General features: G+C 38.0%; 2 protein-coding genes and 1 long non-coding RNA gene across 4 annotated transcripts in view; 1 reads left to right on the top strand and 2 right to left on the bottom strand.

The window, feature by feature from the left end:
* Window positions 1-18,121, top strand: part of LOC139985119 (uncharacterized) — a 409,107-nt gene that overhangs the window by 50,055 nt on the left and 340,931 nt on the right. The window lies entirely within an intron of this gene.
* The window catches only part of LOC139985148 (cAMP-responsive element-binding protein-like 2), a 246,692-nt gene that overhangs the window by 74,882 nt on the left and 153,689 nt on the right, over window positions 1-18,121 (bottom strand). The gene's annotated exons all lie outside the window — the stretch shown is intronic.
* LOC139985185 (uncharacterized) lies at window positions 2,836-7,463 on the bottom strand. The gene is made up of 4 exons (XR_011799336.1): window positions 6,753-7,463; window positions 5,993-6,182; window positions 5,142-5,257; window positions 2,836-4,584 (listed from the first exon to the last, which is right to left on the bottom strand). It is a non-coding gene; the product is annotated as an uncharacterized lncRNA (long non-coding RNA).

The raw sequence follows: 18,121 nt of genomic DNA, 5'->3' as shown, positions 1-18,121 counted from the left end.
AATGAAATTTACTTACATTAATGAATTTTTTAAATCTCATTTAGGACAAATTATTAGGTCCCCCTGGTAACATCATTTACCCCCCCCCCCATTCTCCCCTTCCCTTCATTACAATCACCGCTTCTCTTACACCTATTATATTAGATATCCTTGCAAAGCGTGATGAACTAGGTCCCTCATTTATCTAATGCGTGGGAGGAACTCGAAACTTTCTTCATTATCCGCATATTCCAAGCTTTCTCCAAGAAATGAGTTACAGTACCTATTACCCAGATTTTTAAAAATAGCCTCCCTCCTCATAAAACGTGATGATCTATGTCTCTCATTAATCTAAAGCATGGATGAACTACAAACTTTAAGCATATTACAAAGTTTTTCCACAAAAGAGCTACGGAACCTACTACACACAAATTATGTAAATATCACTAAACGGCATCCGTAGGGACATCGTTTTTTGGTCCACATTTGAGTTTCCATCATATCTTTAATCTGCTTTATATACATATCTTTTATTGTGATTGTTATGATGACCACATCTAAGGACTTTTGAGTCGTATTATTGTATCCAGTGGAATTGTCTCGCTGATATATAAAAGGATGAATTTTCCGTACGTTTTCACGGTAGGCCCCTCTGTTCAAGGTCAATGCACGACTATAACATTAGGTCCACTAAGTGCGGATATTGGTCTCCATTTGCCACTATTGCAGTAAACCCAACCGAGCAACGTGTCTACGGTGTCTCTTAAAAGACAATATTATTAACAAATTCGAAAAGAATTTTTAATCTCTTTGGTGTCATTTTAAAAGTATTTCTGATAACATTACGTACAGAATTCTTTTATATGTGAAAGGTACATATGAGAAACATGACAATGACCGTGATAAAACCAATTTCAAGATTACTAGCGATCAATTCGCTCAATTTGTTTCAAAAAATGATTGAAAAGTGATATGAATTCCTTCTCATTCATTCTTTTTATTTGAGCATGTTGAACGCTTGCGATAACATGTCATTACGAATCATTGCAGACGCTCACCCAAACCGTTAAAAAATACCGTCCCTCTGCCCCCCTTCTCTTCCTACACTGAGCTCCCAACAGTGGCGGAGCGTCAATACAGTCAGGGGCGGATGCCCCCCCCCCAACGGACTCATATGGACTGCTGGCGCCCTTTTCAGCTATTTATCACTTTTTTACTTATTCGCGATTATTGACTTTTTTTATGGCGCTCTCATCTACCTATTGACATTTGTCACATTTTGTTGGCGATGACACCTATTTATTCTTCGTTTATCTGCAAATTAGCAAGGCCCGGAAAGGGTCATTTCCGGCCATATAGGGAGTATCTTTACTCAAAAGATTTCTGTACGCTCTGCGCCAACCTGTGGTGGCGCTCCGCTTCGATAAAGTCGAAAGCGCCCATACAGACCATTCTCACCCCCTCTTACCAATACCCTAGCTCCGCCACGATAACAGGAGTGACTTTCCATATGTTATTGGTAGGAAATTGCAGGAATTATTGGAATCCTCAATGAAAACTATACGTAGGTAGTCTTCTTTGCGTGGGGATTGAGTTGTGTAGGTGTTACACAAAAATATAGATATGCTTTCTTTATTCTTGTGGAAAGCCGCTTTCACTTTGATATCAGATAAACCTGTGGTACATGCAGTGAAGTAGCCAGGATTGTTCCAGTGGAGGGGGTGGTCGCTTTGGGGGGTGGGGCTTGACCAATTCCTGGGAGGGCGTCTTGTTACTACCTGAGTGGAGTGCCACCATGGGTTGGCGCTCAGCGTACGGGAAATTTTCAGCTATAAAGACCTCCTAGATCGTTGGAAATAACACTTCCCAGGCATTGTAAGCTGCTCTAAAGTTTCTTCACATCCTTTATTTTGAGATCCCCATGTCTTGATATGGTCATCAAATAGTTTAGAGAAATAGAAGAAAAAAGACAATTTGGTAAGTTGCTTTGAAATATCATGACATATCTCGGCCTATGCGCTATGTCACGTCAGGTTTTTCAGCAACTATAGCCTACTGCCGGTCCGCGGTCGAAGGGTCGTTCATGAGTGGTCATCATGGAGATTCGATACCATGCAGACCAATGAATGATATATTTTTCGCACATGTAATTTTTTCGACACCCAAAATCCCAGTGGGCGGGCGACAAGCTTTCATGGGGCTGTCGCCCCCACCCCCCCCCCCCCCGTGGCTACGCCACTGGGTACATGGTGCCGAAGCACATATCTTCAAAGTACTGTCTCCAACTTTCAATTGTTTCAAGCTACTATGTGACCAAAAAGAAGTTCTCAAGATGAAGTTGCAGATCTGAAAGGACCAGTAATTTTACAAGGAAACCTTTCGACCACGTACACCTTTGAAGTAGGATAGGATTACACAGTATTTGAATTCTTCATCGATCGGCTTGTATTAAATTAGCTGAAACTCTATAGACCAGTCTTGCAAGGTTTAAAGAAATGGCTCCTTACATAGTTGGCATGATTCAAATTCATCCAGTGCAAATTCATCCAGATGCAAATTCATCAATATAATTGGTCGAGAACTTGCTAGAACAGTAAGCTGTCTGAATTAGCATCTTCAGATCGAATATGGGTTTGCTGAGTTAGGGAGCAATATGTTCGAAGTACAAGGACCAACCAATGAACACAATTTTAACATAAGAGGCAGAGATAAGACACTATAGCAGAAATCATTATGTCTTCTTTCTGTTTATTACTGATAAATGCAAATATTTTCATTAAAATCAATATGAAATTTCATGTTACTTTCAGAAAGGGACATATAGATAAATGCTCAATACCTCAAACAACATTATTTAACCTTGTTTCCCACAAAAAATGTTCTGTCCCAGTTTCTGTAAACTACTCGGGATAAATGGAGGTGTGAGGGGGGGGGGAGTTGGACAGGTTGTATTTGATGTTGTATTTGACGATAAAATTCACCTTCCCAAGGAAGTAATACAGTTCTTTAAGTGGCATTTTATGAAGGACCTACAGTATGTAACGATAGCAGAATTGGTTATTGCCTCCTGCTGAAATGTCCGATAAAGACTCGCAGTATTGGAATATTCATCAGATTCCTCATTTCATAGAAACATCTGTGTTTATTGAAACTTTCCTAGGATGTTGCCAACAAGATGCAGTTGAAGTCTACTGTACCTTGTTGTCAAAGGTGGAGCTCACAAAAAGTCCTATCAACTAGTCTTATTCAAGCAGTGGCAACATATGGGAAAAAAGAAAAGCAAAATATGGTACAATTTTGTTAATATTATTTTGAACTATTTATCCCAACACCCTATCCTCCTTTTAAGACTTTTGCAAGCTTGTAAACCAGTTACAGCACTCATGCAACATGATATGACAAAGGTTCATTGCCAGAACATGAAACTAGCAATTTGGAGTAAATTTGTTAAAAGAATGATGAAGTTAATACACTGAAATATTGAATGGGGCCCAAAAGAGCTTAAGAAGTCTTTTGAGGTACATTACTTGTTCTGATAAATATATTAATTGCCCTAAGATTCAGCTATTAAAGCAGCTACTAGTCAGATACTAGATAGAATGGGATCATGAAGGTTTTCAGATTTTACCTATATTGGCCTCAAATAACCTTTGACTTGGCTAAGAGCACTCAGCACATGATACACCTGCATACAAACTTCCATTCATCATTCCAATATTGAACTATCATGTTAACATGGCTTTCAGTTTCAGATATCTAGTTATCTCACATGGGCTTCTGCTATACTGTACAAATTTATAGAATAGTACTCAATGTCAGAAACCTATATGCACTACATATGACTACCAACTTTTCCTTGTTGAGTTAGATGCTCTATGTTACTCTACTGACCTTGAGTAGCCTTTGACCCTCAATGAAGCCAACACCTACTGAAAATTCCAGTATAAATATAAAATTAATGAAATGATTCATAAAATACTTTAACAGAAAGGAAAACTATTATAAACACTTCTGTTCATACTGACCTCAGCGTAAACAATTTAGAGACCAAGAACATATGGTATAATAACTATTAGCTAACATTTCTTCCTTCTACTCTGCAATTTTGAGAGAACAATAAGCAAAATTGATACTGGCAAATGTAACATGGCAACAATAACAATAATTCACAAATGATGATGACATCAGAAAATGTAGCAACCATGACAATGATGATGATTTGAAAATCTTAATGAGCAATCCTAAATGTAACTAGAATATCACTTTTAGTAGAGCAGGGTTCTCACAAGCCCGTTTTAACCTGGCGGTGGTCGTGGTTTGAATATGATTTTGCCTCTCCCTGCATGGTTTGAAAGTTGAGCGCCCGGGCTGAACATTTATGAACCAGGAAAAGCTTGCTGCCACTTATCTGGTCCGAAAAAATTATAGCATGAGGTAAATTTCCTCCTGGGTGCATAATTATCATAACAGTTCAAGAATTTTTACCAAAGGTGATCATATTTGAATATCTGGAGTCGGCTCAGACTTGAAGGGTCTTGGATTTGGCTCATACCAAGTGGGCTCGGACTTGGCTCAGACTCTGGCTAATTGGACTCGACTACAGCTCTGCCATAAATATAAAAAGATAATGGATTGTTAATAATTTATTATATGATGTTGAGAAGGTAGAGACTTAGAAAGTTAACTCCTAAATGTAATGGATAGCATTAAACTCTTCGTTTCACTAACAAAAGGATTCTCAAATACAGTACTAGCAACATTACAGCTGAAATAATGGATCACCAATACGATGCAGTGCAGAAAGGGAGTTTAATAAAGAGCATCCCTCAATGTAATGACTAGGATAAAACTCTTAGTTTCACTAACCAAAGGATACCACATGCAGTACCAACAAGAGGGATGCCCATAATACTGAGGGTCCACTAGACTTAAGGTTTGCTAGACCCAACACCCCCATTGTGGGAAGCATTATTGAGCGTCTAGTTAGCATTTATTGGGTAACTGAAAGTATTGAAGGACCTTGGTGACTCCCCTCCCAGTAGTTTTATAACATTTATGAACCAGGAAGAGCTTGCTGCCACTTATCTGGTCTGAAAAAATTATAGCATGAGGTAAATTTCCTCCTGGGTGCATAATTATCAAAACAGTTCAAGAATTTTTACCAAAGGTGATCTTTGGTATCTGGAGCCGGCTCGGACTTGAGGGGTCTTGTATTTGGCTCAGACCAGATGGACTTGGACTTGGATCGGGCTCTGGCTAATTGGACTCGACTACAGCTCTGCCATAAATATAAAGAGATAATGGATTGTTAATAATTTATTATATGATGTTGTGAAGGTAAACACTTAGAGAGTACTCCTAAATGTAATGGATAGCATTAAACTCTTCGTTTCACTAACAAAAGGATTCTCAAATACAGTACTAGCAACATTACAACTAGAATAGTTGATTACCAATACGCTGCAGTGAAGTAAGGGAGTTTAATAAAGAGCATCCCTCAATGTAATGACTAGGATAAAACTCTTAGTTTCACTAACAAAAGTATACCACATGCAGTACCAACATGGGGGGGGGGGGATGCCCATTACATTGAGGGTCCACTAGACTTAAGGTTTGCTAGACCCAAAATCCCCATTGTGGGAAGCATTATTGAGCATCTAGTTAGCATTAATTGGGTAACTGAAGTATTAAAAGACCTTGGTGTCTCCCCTCCCAGCAGTATAACAACTGGAATAATGGATTGGTGAAACAATGTTTTATTTGATACAGCGAAGTAAGGGAGTTACATGAATAATAGTTAATGCAATGAATATGATTAAAATCTTTGTTTTACTAACGAAAATTATTCTCAAATACAGCAACATAAGAATTTGTATAAATGGATTATTAATAATGAATTTTATGATGCTGTGAAGGAAGAAAATTCATTAACAAATTTTAATTTGTATGCTGCATGTCATATACCTGTCCAGAAACTAAAAAGAAAAATTCAAACTCATAGAATGCACCGTACCTGGCTCCAAGCAATGACATATAAATCTAGTCCTCATTGTATCTACAGAAGTTGTTTGTCCAATTTTAATCGAAAGCCTTTCCTTTCATTGAAAATTTTGATCTTCAGTAAAAATATTCTTCTGTATGCAGATTTTATTGATGACAGTACTTCCTTCTCTTGTGGAGAAATTCCACCAGCTCTTGTTAACCTACAACAAACCAAAACAACATTTCAATCATATGTCAAAGTTTCACTGAAGTACATTCCATGTAAATATTTTTTTAAAGCCTCACATTTTGATATTGACATTGTTGCAAAAGGTACAAATAAACACATCATAATCAAGGTTAAAATGTGATGGTGTGTTAACACCTCAAGTCTTTGCTTCACAATCATACCTACAATTCATTCCAGCCTGCCAGATGGCAGATTTACAGTATATTTGGTTTTCAAAGACTACACATAAAGTCATTTCAATTCTGATAACATTCTATGATGGTGGAAGTAGCAAAGTAAAACAAAAGGTTTGGCAGTGGACTTGGTGGGAAGTGGAAAGTCTTTCTTACATTACTTTGTTAGCCGTTGCCTTAGATCGTTTACAGTTTTTGAAAATAAACAGCAAATTTTCATCATCTTTGTTCGTGTTGAAACTTAGTACAGTAAATTTATATTATGTATAGTGTGTGTTGATCAGACTTAGAGGATATTAAAGGGAAGACTTTAGAAAACTAACTTCAGGTCATTGGGATTTAAAATATATCTCACAGTCAATACTTACTGAATATTAAAGACAACTGGGGATGTTTGCAAAATATGCTTGTGGGAGCTCCTTATTTCCATATAAGCCATTTCTCGCTGCATCCCATGGTCAGCATGAACCAGCAGCTCAAAGTTACAGTATTTTGATATCCTGCGTCGACCTTGAAATTGCAGCCCTGTACTTCTTGCAATAAAGTGGAGCATATCTGCTGTGGTGTTCTCATTCTGCATTCATGCATTCCTCAACTTGTGCCAAATTTAAGCCATCTTTTCTGACAAGAGAATGAACATAAATAAGTCCAGATAATTGTTTCATAAATTGCAAGTGGAAGTCTTGACAGTGCAGTTCCCTATTTGATGTCAATACTTAGTGTACATGTTGTCCAATATTCATGTCAGTTTAGTTAATTTAGCTATCACTTTTTTCATGGAAACCGCATATATGCAACAACTGAGAAAAATGCCACACTACTAAGTTTGAATATTGATCTATTATTTGGTATGTAAGTTGTACCCAGGAATTTAGCATGCAATCACTTCAAGAGATTGACTGAGTATTCATGCATGGTTCAATGCCTCATCTCGCATGCAGTTCATTTACTTAAAAATTGCATGCACCCTAGACTATGTATACCGGTACATTTAGTCCCTCAACGTATCATTTGGGGTTTAAGCTCAGGACTACTCGTGTACACAGACTTTGGCATTATGACTGAGTTCATTTTTAATGTTTGGTTTGGTTTCTATGATGTTGAAACTTTCCACTCACGATGGCACATGTGTGCGTGTGCATTGGTAGGAGTACTGTGTTTGTGATCCTAGCTTGTAAACACAGTTTCTCATGACAGTAAGCTTTATTGGACAGATCTCATAGTTGGTACAGTATGTATGTATAGATGCATCACAAGTAAAAGAAGCCTATTGTTTTTGGTGAAGGTCAAAGGTACTTTAGGTAAAAATGGTCAAATTGTGAAAACTCAATTTGAAGCATGGATAGATCTATTTATTGGTATGTCTAGGCCAGTGGTTGGGTCAACAGGGCAAACTTGTGAAAACCTTATTTAAACCATACATCTCAAAGCAGGGTACACTAGCTTGCAGAGATATATAATGTTTAGTATCATGTTATATCGCTACAGAAGGCTTTCAGTGGTCTTTTTAGATCCCCAACTGTCACTTTGAAAATGTTGTTTATCACTGTTCTCAATAGTTTTTTGCTGTATATTATTAAGATACAATAAGTTGTACATGCAGCCTACACATATACTTAGCATACATGTCAAATTGACAAATTCATAAAATGAAACTTATTACATAATGGAAACCATGTGCAGTGCAGTTTGCATAATGGTGATCTATTTATACACCCAACCAACTAGTATCGGATCATAGCAACATGTTACCACATGTATGCATTTAAGTGTTTTGTCACACAGTACAGTGCTAACATCATACAAGGGAGTTTTATTTGTTCCATAACAACTCTGATCATAATAGCCTGTTCGTGCAGGGAGTTGTAATGGAACAACTCCCTGGTTTGTGCTATAGTATGGACATGAGAACTATCTAGTGCCTGTTGAACATTAGTCTTGTGCATTTTCATGTTACTTACTAACACCAAATTACTGCACACAGATGGTCATTTTGAAAAGTATGAAAACTGAATACAATCAAGAGCTTTTATTTGGACGTGATACCCAATATGAAACTACTTAAGTTGCACATACTGTATGTATGCTGGTTTTTATCATGAATGATTTTTATAGGAGCCATGAATTTTTTTTTTTTTTATGAAGTACAGTAGGTCTGGATTCCCTTGGCAGTATAACCTGATTGAAATTTAACCTCTGTGATTGCACTAATATGTGAGACCATTGATCAACCTAATTAATAGCTTTTAATGATGAAGACACAGATAACAATTTCATAACTCATTAGTGTGAACACAATGCAAGGTTCAATGAGGTACTGTTTATTTCCTTAAAATGCATAGCTGGTGGTTTTTCAACATACACTAATCCTTTCAAATATGTTACATTGAATCTTTACACTTTTCCATTGATATATCACAGACTGTGTTTTTTTGTTATGGGACTCCGTAAAACTGGATCAAACCTAGCAATTTTGGACAAGGAATTTGCTCTTTTCGCAAAAACTCCTAAGTGCTCAAGTGACTGTACAGTAGGTCACCCTGTGAAGGCATTGGGAGACTGAGGAATACTTTTGATCAAGCTATTACTTCAGCACTATTAACACTACCCACATCATAATGTTAATATCAAAATGCCTAAATTACTTAGCCATGATTGCGTTGTTATTCTAAAATGAATACTCAATTGTTTACCTTCAGCCATGATTCATCCCATAGGTGCAGGGGAAAAAAACTCATGTTACAAAAATTGTTGTACACTGCTACACTGAGGCCCTATGTGACTTACTGTAGTTCTCTGAATCAGAACCAATGACACACCACTACTACTGTACACACAGGGCTAAGTGATGCACACTTACACATATAGAGAATATTGTGGGGATGAATATTGTACTGAGACGGGAAACGTTTTCACATTTTTTACTTTTGTAACTCGTTTATGGAATCTATCAGGCCCTTTCTTTTACTGTAGTGTTCCGTTTGCTTGTGTATCTGTTTTTGTGGAGTTGTGACTTTCTGACTGCCTTATTTTATGGCAGAGAGATTGAGACATACCCAAAGATTTATATTTTGTGAAATGGTTCAAAATTGCATCGCACGAATGCAAGTTCTTTCATACCCCTAAATTGACACATCTGTCGATAAGCTTACTGTAGTGAAGGCCTAAGTAAACATCCATTATCTTTGGATGCTGTTTGCTATGCTCTGAGGTAATTTTGTATTTTCTGAAATGGACAATAAATTTTCTATCTATCTGAGCCTCTAACCTCAGAAAGGTCAGGTCCCAGAGATTAGTGGTATTATATTGAGGTAATTTTGGTTATTTTTAGGGAGTAAGATTTCCAAATGCCCCAAAACATGCACAAACACAATTTGATCAGCATATACCTGAAATGGATTCAAACTCATGAAATATTTAACTCTGCTTGGCTGCAAAAAGTTATGGTTGCCTGCTGTATAGTTGCTAGTACTAGCTACAGTAGTAGTAGGCTAGTATAGTAAAAGTAGTACTAGTAGGCCTAGTAATATTTGGAGGTGCGTCAATTATTAAGCCTTTACTTTAAAAGATCTGGAAGATCACCAGGCTGCAAAATGTGTAGGTTGACCAGTCTGTTACAAGTATATACTTTAATTTATTTATCACATTTTATATTCCGAGTATCAGCAAAGGCAGTAGCAGGCAGCTGTGATTTACCATAGCCAGTAATACTGATAGGTCCAATTTAGGGCTAACGTTAGGCCTAGGCTAGTCTACTCTAACTCTAACCATGGTCTTACTTTATTTGTGTTCAGCATGAAGGTATTTACTCTAAATGTTATTAATATATCCGGAACACTTTTAAGGAATTTACTTACAATGCATATACTCCACCAAAGTTCCAAAAGCCAACTTCAAATGGGCAACGTTTACGGTAACCTGCGGCACTTTCCTTCGTAGACTACATGGCTAGGCCCACATAAAGTAACGTTGAATGTAGGCTATTGGGATAGCAACGATACGATCCGATCGACTGCCCTGCCACCGAACACAGAAAGAACTGCTTATTTATGGGGGCGTTGTTTCGTTACGTGTAAATTTGCCAGTTAAAATAGAAACTCTTATTTTCTTAAATATCCCAAATTAATGGAAGAAAACATACAAACACGAAGATTTCAGTGTAATTAGAGGAACCTGTAAGTTTCGGAACTATATATAGCCGCATTTGGTCAAAATCGAGGTGTAAAGTTGGGATCAACATATATACCATGTTCGTAATTCTGTCATATACCCTTCGGAATTACCTCCACTTTTGAGGGGAAATTTTACCCTTTAAATGAACGATTTTTTTTTTGTAACTTCGGAATTGATAAGTTTATGAGGTTTTCTCTTAACTCGAAATAATCATTCCTCAAAGGAAGTGAAATTGATTGAACAAGAAGACCCTAGACTTAGGTTTACCTGGTGTCAGGTAAACCTATCCCCGAGGTAAACCTAAGTACCAGCTATCATGCGTTGAAGTAAACAAATATACCAATGTGTATATATATATATATATATATATATATATATATATATATATATATATATATATGAGAGCTGACGGACGGACGGACGGACGGACGGACGGACGGACGGACGGACGGACGGACGGACGGACGGACGGACGGACGGACGGACGGACGGACGGACGGACGGACGGACGGACGGACGGACGGACGGACGGACGGACGGACGGACGGACGGACGGACGGACGGACGGACGGACGGACGGACGGACGGACGGACGGATGGACGGATGGATGGATGGATGGATGGATGGATGGATGGATGGATGGATGGATAGATGGATAGATGGATAGATGGATAGATAGATATATGGTTACTGGTTGCTACAGCCCTGTTTTCCTTTTTTATCGGCAAACCAAATTTCATTATGGATGCGGTCCCTCTAGCTAATTCATTTCGAAAAAAAGGAAAAACTACTTTCGGTGAAAGTCTGTGACGTTTTTTGGTGATATTTAGTAACAAATTGTGACACCGTTGGACAGGCGCGTTATTTTTCAAAACGTAAACGATAATTTTGGCCGAAAGTGCCTCGCAGATCGCTGGAAATGGCACCTCCCAGGACTTGTAAGTTGCATCTATTTTCTATTTTGAAATTACTAGCTATATCATAAAAAATACAAAAAATATTCTCAAGGGGTCGCCCCCTTCGCCCCCCCCCCCTCGGTTACGCGCCTGCGGTTAGAAATCTTGCAGGAAACGGGCAAAATGGAAACCCAGTGAACTCATATCGATGTGGATCATATGTATGATTGTACGTACTTACACTCATACACAAGAGATGTAGGCCCTACAGACATTATGATAATAATCATGAGTGACAACATGTTATATGGTCACAGGTCACAGAAACGATCACGAAGAGTCATTTACCTCATGCAGCATGTGTTGGATGAAGTTTTAGCCACCGCCAAGTATGATTTGGATAAACAATCTCACGCATTAGTTTCTATTTATAGCCACAAAGAAAAAACGATGTCACCAAATATTGGGGGGGGGATATTAGATACTATATCCCCCACCTAAAATATTGGGGGGCATTTCCCCCGTCCCCCCATGATCGCCGCCCATGCCCCCCCCTCTTACGACTTTACAAAAACATTGTTCATAGGCAAAACTGCATGGTGTATGGAGCCAATTTTAGACCTAATTGGTAGTCTCATTATGCCTCGGAGTGCACCAATTAACATCAATTTTCAAAAAGAATTCAGGGGACGGGGCTACTGAGATTTGCCTTCAACAAGCCAACTACCACACCTCCTTCGTTTTTAAATTCTTCTTTCCACTCTGGCCTTTCCATAATAATGTAGGCCCTACCTAAGTCAGTTGGGATCTGCCCCCCCCTTTGAAATCCTGTATTAAAAATGGGGTTGAAGAGGGGTCTCATTCTCCTAGTCTTGCGAACCGATTTCAAGTAGTAGATATCCTATACATCTGCTATTAAAATGTGGTACATGGCTACATGTAGGTAACATGATATAATGCGTACCTCTTTGTCAGGCGTTATTGTATATAGGAATAATAACTGGTTGGGCAACATGCCCACCCAACGGCTATTTACCGAATAACTGTATTTTCTGATTTTTCATGCAATTATACAATAGTGGTTTTAACATCGGTCAGTTCAGTTTTCAAACTTCACACTAGTATTCTTTAGCACAACCTTAAGTGTAGACAAAATTTTAGTCTAACTACACCCCAGAATTGTTTCAGTCGGAGGACCCCACAACACCCCCACCCCAAAAATTTCAAAATGTTCATATCCTTTTTTTTTTCTTGAAAATCAAGTTTGTCTTAAATTGCCATCTGTAATTTAATCGAGATTCTCAACAGTAAACTACTTCATCTAAAAATTTCTTCGATTTATTTCAACCTCTTCTTTAATTCCCTTCATGTAACATGTCGATTTCTTTTTGTTTTAAACTTTCGCCTTATTACTAGAAAGTTTACAGATCAAACTGTCGCCGTATCATCTAAAAATATTAGCGTTTTATCTAAAACTTGTACATTTCTCTCAAAATTGCCATTGCATTTCTCTAAATCAAAATTTCTTTCTCATATAAATTTCAACTATTTTATCGCAAAAATAAAGTTTTCTTGATGAGGATGGTACTAAGTAAAAAGGGAGAAAAGAGGGGGGCTACATGAATTGACTATTGACGTTATTGGTGAAATGTCGACATAATAATTTTGATTTGAGCAATTACGAGGTACGTAAAAAGACAAAACATCGTTTGATTGCCTGACACTCTCTTTGCTGGTGCAAAGATTAAGCTGAATAATCCAGAACTGACATGGAATGGAATTCATTACAAAGATGGTTGGGGAGGGAAGGGGATGAAAAGAGTTGTGTCATGCGCGTATCCAAGGGGGGGCGTTGGGGGCGCGCGCCCCCCGGGTAAGGAAAAGAGGAGAGAAAAAAAGAGAAGAAAAAGAGAAAAGGAGGGGGGGGGAAAGAAAAGGAGGAGAGGAAGGAAGGGAAAAGAAAAGAAAAAGAGAGAAAAAGGAGAAAAGGAGGGAGTAGAAGATAGCCAAGACCTCGGGAAGAGAAAGAGGAACAGTCATAGTTAAAGCGCTGATCCCTATTATATACACAGGGTAGCCAGTGACAGATCAAGGATAACGGAGCGGGTGTGCGCCTCACCCTACCCCTTACACCGACAACTCCCTTTTTGACGTTTCCATTTTTCCTCTCTCACTAATGTATCTATATAAATACTACATATGGTCTATCATAACGCGTGTGTGTGTATGGACGCCTTAAACAATTGTACGATTGTGCTATATGGAACCAACTGTGGCTGGTCTTGAACTCGACCGAGTCGTCGGGGAACATGACGCATTTCGGGAAGGGGGCGACCGCCCCCCGAGCAAATTTTCTTTATGACATCGCTAGTAATTTCAAAATAGACAATGCTTAAATGCAACTTACAAGGCCTGGGAAGTGTCATTTCCAGCGATCTGGGAGGCATTTTCGGCCAAAATTGTTATTGTACGCTTCGCGCCAACCCATGGTGGCGCTTCGCTTAGATAGTTTGTCTACCGGCTTCGCCCCTCCCTTGGCAATTACTCGCTACACGCCTGTTCGAATTTTTAAAGCAAAGAACAGATATAACATCGTATCAGTGAGCATTGAAATGCATGTTCCACTATGAACAGCCTCAAAAACTCTCTATGTGTGTAGTCAAAGGTGTAGGAGCCCAATTGGATTTGGGGGCTGTAATGACTTGCCTGAAAAAAAAAGCCAAAATTATTCGCGCGCAAAGCGCTCGTTCAACATGTCGATGCCAATATCATACGAGCAAGCATCGGTCATTACATTGCATGGCATCGTGAGCCTTACGGTCCGTGAAACTTACACAGTATACCGCCGGATGCTAATGTAAACAACGAAATGTCTTATGTAGATGGAGAAAAAACATACAGATCCATTTATGTCAAAACTCTCTTTTACAGTAGTAATGTCGGCCAAGCTTAGAACTTTATTTTAATTACCAAGGAGATAATTTTTAAGCTAGTCATTGCTATTTATTTTTCTTTAAGTAGGTGCCCGAAGAAAATGGGAAAAATTTGGTTGCTGGGGGGGGGGGAGGGGCTGCAGCCGACTTACGCCTATGTGTGTAGTGTTCGGTTTCGATATACCTGATGTCGGAAATATCTGCTATTTTTCATTTCCTTCAACCAAGTTTTATAATAGCCATTAGAAGAGGTTTTAATATTTGTACACCAATAAATTAACTGTGTCTGAATTTTCAAAAAATTTCCTGACAAACATTCTTCATCGTACTTTCCTCTACTCGTGCAATTTTTACCTGTCTGTTAGGGGTTCCAGGAGGTTTTTTCTATATTGGTTGTCCATAGATTGAATTTTGTGCACCATTATAGGTATGTTTTCAAGTGATTTTATTCACGAGAAATGTGAATTTTCAAATTCTCAACAAATAATGGGCTTAAAACCTTGAAAAGTGGGGCTTTCGGATATTGTGGGCCGTGACGTAGAATCACCTACAAAAGCAATGATCCATAGGACATGCAATGAGGTCGAACATGATGTGACTGGTGACAATCTTCAAAAAGGTTATGGATGGAAAAAAAAACTTTTGGGAAATACTTGGTTCTCAGGCAAAAGTGTACATCTGGTTCGTCATTTTCAAGCCCGAGAAGTGCCATTTCCGGTGATCTGGGGGGTATCAAAACCAGAAATTTTCTTGTACGCTCCGCGCCACCGATGGTGGCGCTCCGCTTAGATAGTAATTCGCGCCCCCGGGTTAGAAAATCCTGGATACGTGCCTGTGTGTAATTACATTTATTCCAATAATTTCATGATGAGGATCAAGTATTTACCTTTAAACCAATATGTAATTTAACACAGACACGTTTTGTCTGCACGATGTGCCTGCAGATATGAGGGTGGGGGAATGTGTAAATAAAATGTTTATGGCCCACATTGTAACCGTTGGTGTTGGGTAGGGGGCGGACTAACACCCTACCGCTTAGAGGAAATGTCGATGGTAGCTTCATCTACTTGATAGAGGTTGTGTTGTATCAGTGGCGTAGGAAGGTACTTTTGAGTGGGGGGGGGGCTGAAGACTGATGGCCAGCCTGGAGGAGGGGTTTAAGGGAGGGGGTGTCCCCCTCCTCTTTGGAATTTTTTTTTGCATTTCAAGGTGGCCTCAGATGCAATTTGGTGCAATATAGCACACTTCAACACCCACTCCATTTTGTAAATAATTTTACATTTTCACCTGGCCTTAGATGCAATTTGGTGCTCCAAATGAGATTTTTTTCTCATTTGGAAATGAAAAAGGGGTATTCTGACTTGCGAAGCGGAGGGGGGGGGGGCGGAATGATACTTCCGCCCCACCATATTTTTCAATGGGGGGCTGGCGCCCCCAGCCCCCCTCCCCCGGTTCCTACGCCCTTGTGTTGTATTATTTACTTCCTCGACCCCTTCCTTACTACATATCCAATTGACGTCAGTTTTTAAACTGTCTGTTTTCACCGGGCATGTATAACGTTACGTACATTTACTTCTATTGGCGCCAACATGTCTGTTATAAATCTCAAACATCACCCGCGAAAAGCTATACGAAACACCTGTATATGGATATCGGTGACTCATGCTATTGAATACCTGTTCACATCTAGTATCTATCACTGACAATGAATGGTTCAGTATATTAGTGGAGTTGCAGAGTACGTAGTATATTCGTGGGAGTAGTGTGTTACCATTGACTTGTTATTAAGATGGATTATTTAATGGAGAGGAACCGCTGTTAATAGCTAAAACAGTAATTATTGATCAGTGAGATAATTTGACGGTATGGTATAGAGGCATAGGCTAGGATGTGTACAAAGGTCAGGCCAAACTTAGGAAGGCTATAGGCTAGACTAGTAATAAAGTTAGGCTATGTTAGAAATCTCAAACATCACCCGAGAAAATCTAGAATTCATACTTTTAGCGAGAGGACATGCTTAGCAATCTAACTCAGAAATAATAAAAATCTTAGCCTAGTTGTTGACTGATTATCAGATAAGTCCATGTTAAAGCATATTTAAACTATAAAGGAATTGAATAAAATACAATCGAGACACTGAGTTTTCTTTAGAAATCTTAAATAAAGCGAAGAATAAAACCAGCGATTAACATTCTCGGTGAGCTGATGCCTATCCTTTACTTCGAAAACAATTACTTCATTCTAGCTAAGAAAAAGTATCCATAGATAAACTGTAGAAACTATGTTATCCCTTCCAAAATCTTAAATCACAGAAAATTGTTCGACTCGATTTTAAATCGTACATAACATAGCCTTATAGGCATTAACACAAGTCAATCTATAATATTCCACAATTATTATTGTAATCACCTAACTTACTAAATCTAACAGGTCGGAAATTTGAGCCAATTGTGTAAGAAACCTGCAGCTTTTCACCGAGCAGGCTGACTGAAATAATGTTGTTAAATAATTGATTATTAGTTAAATGACCTAAATCCTGCCAGTATACCTGACACTTTATGTGGATTATAGGTTTGGGGGCCTAGAGCTTTGAGCCAATATAAAACAGGTTTCCAATTTAAGTTAATAAAATGCAACAAATAGTTATTAAAAATGAATCTTTCGTCCATGTCTTTCCTGCAGCAACTAGATCGTGGTGTTCTACTCACAACTGGTTTTGTCTTAATTTTGCCCACTTAATTATAAAACCGTAAGTCATTTCCAAGCCAACAGACTTAAGACCACATGATATTTAAAAAGATTTTTTTTTTAATTGAAAGTGCACCACTTCTTTTACGCTGCTGCAACGTTCGCCAGAGCCGTAGTTCTAACGTTAGTTTTAAAAGGCGCCATCCTCTCATTAAACTTGTAATTAACTGATTTATCTCTCGTGTTTGTTAATCGATATTTGTTCGCTAACTGTTCACACCCTCTGAACTCCATAGTAACAGAAGATGTTACAATGAAGATCCAATCAACCCGAATAAACTTAAAAGTAATAATTAATTAGTATAATTAAACCCTCAAGGATATGAAGTGTTTCCAGATAACAATATTATTTGTAAAAAAAAAATATATAAAAAGCGGATGGTACTATTTAATTGGAAGAAAGGATAAAGTTTAGAAAGTTAAGATCATAAGCGTTAACCAATTTATGAATATCTACAAGCGCAAAAAAAGAAAAATGTTACATTTAAAAATAAATCCACTACAAGTTATGTCACACTCAAACCGTAACTTAGAAATGAATTTGATAACTAAACACAGGTAGACATCATCTTTTAAACAACTCGTATTAATTGGAAATAATTATAATTAAAGCAGAATAGAAAGATTTGGATCAATAATTAAATAATTTGTATATTAAAATTTGAGTTTAAGCCTCATCAATCTTTCTCTCTGGAAACTTGAATTTGATTTACATCTGCTTCTCTAAATTGTAATTTGATTATAAGAAACAATTAACTTATTTATTTAAATATAATTCTCACAAATCTCCTTAAACTTTATAAAAAACCTTGTATTAGTTGAAGTAGGCGTTTCGTTTAAATGATTCTTATTACACTAGTGACTGATATTAACATTTCAATAACATTTTCCTTCTGAAAGTTCTAAGTTAAAACACAAATAAATGTGTACCAATATTTTCCTTCAAAAGATAGAATACTCTCAATTTTTGAATACCCTTTTTTTAC

Source organism: Apostichopus japonicus, chromosome 17, assembly GCF_037975245.1.
Source record: "Apostichopus japonicus isolate 1M-3 chromosome 17, ASM3797524v1, whole genome shotgun sequence".
In the NCBI taxonomy this organism is placed as follows: domain Eukaryota; kingdom Metazoa; phylum Echinodermata; class Holothuroidea; order Aspidochirotida; family Stichopodidae; genus Apostichopus; species Apostichopus japonicus.
The sequence above is the reverse complement of the archived record's forward strand: the minus strand, read 5'-3'. Positions and strand labels throughout refer to the sequence as shown.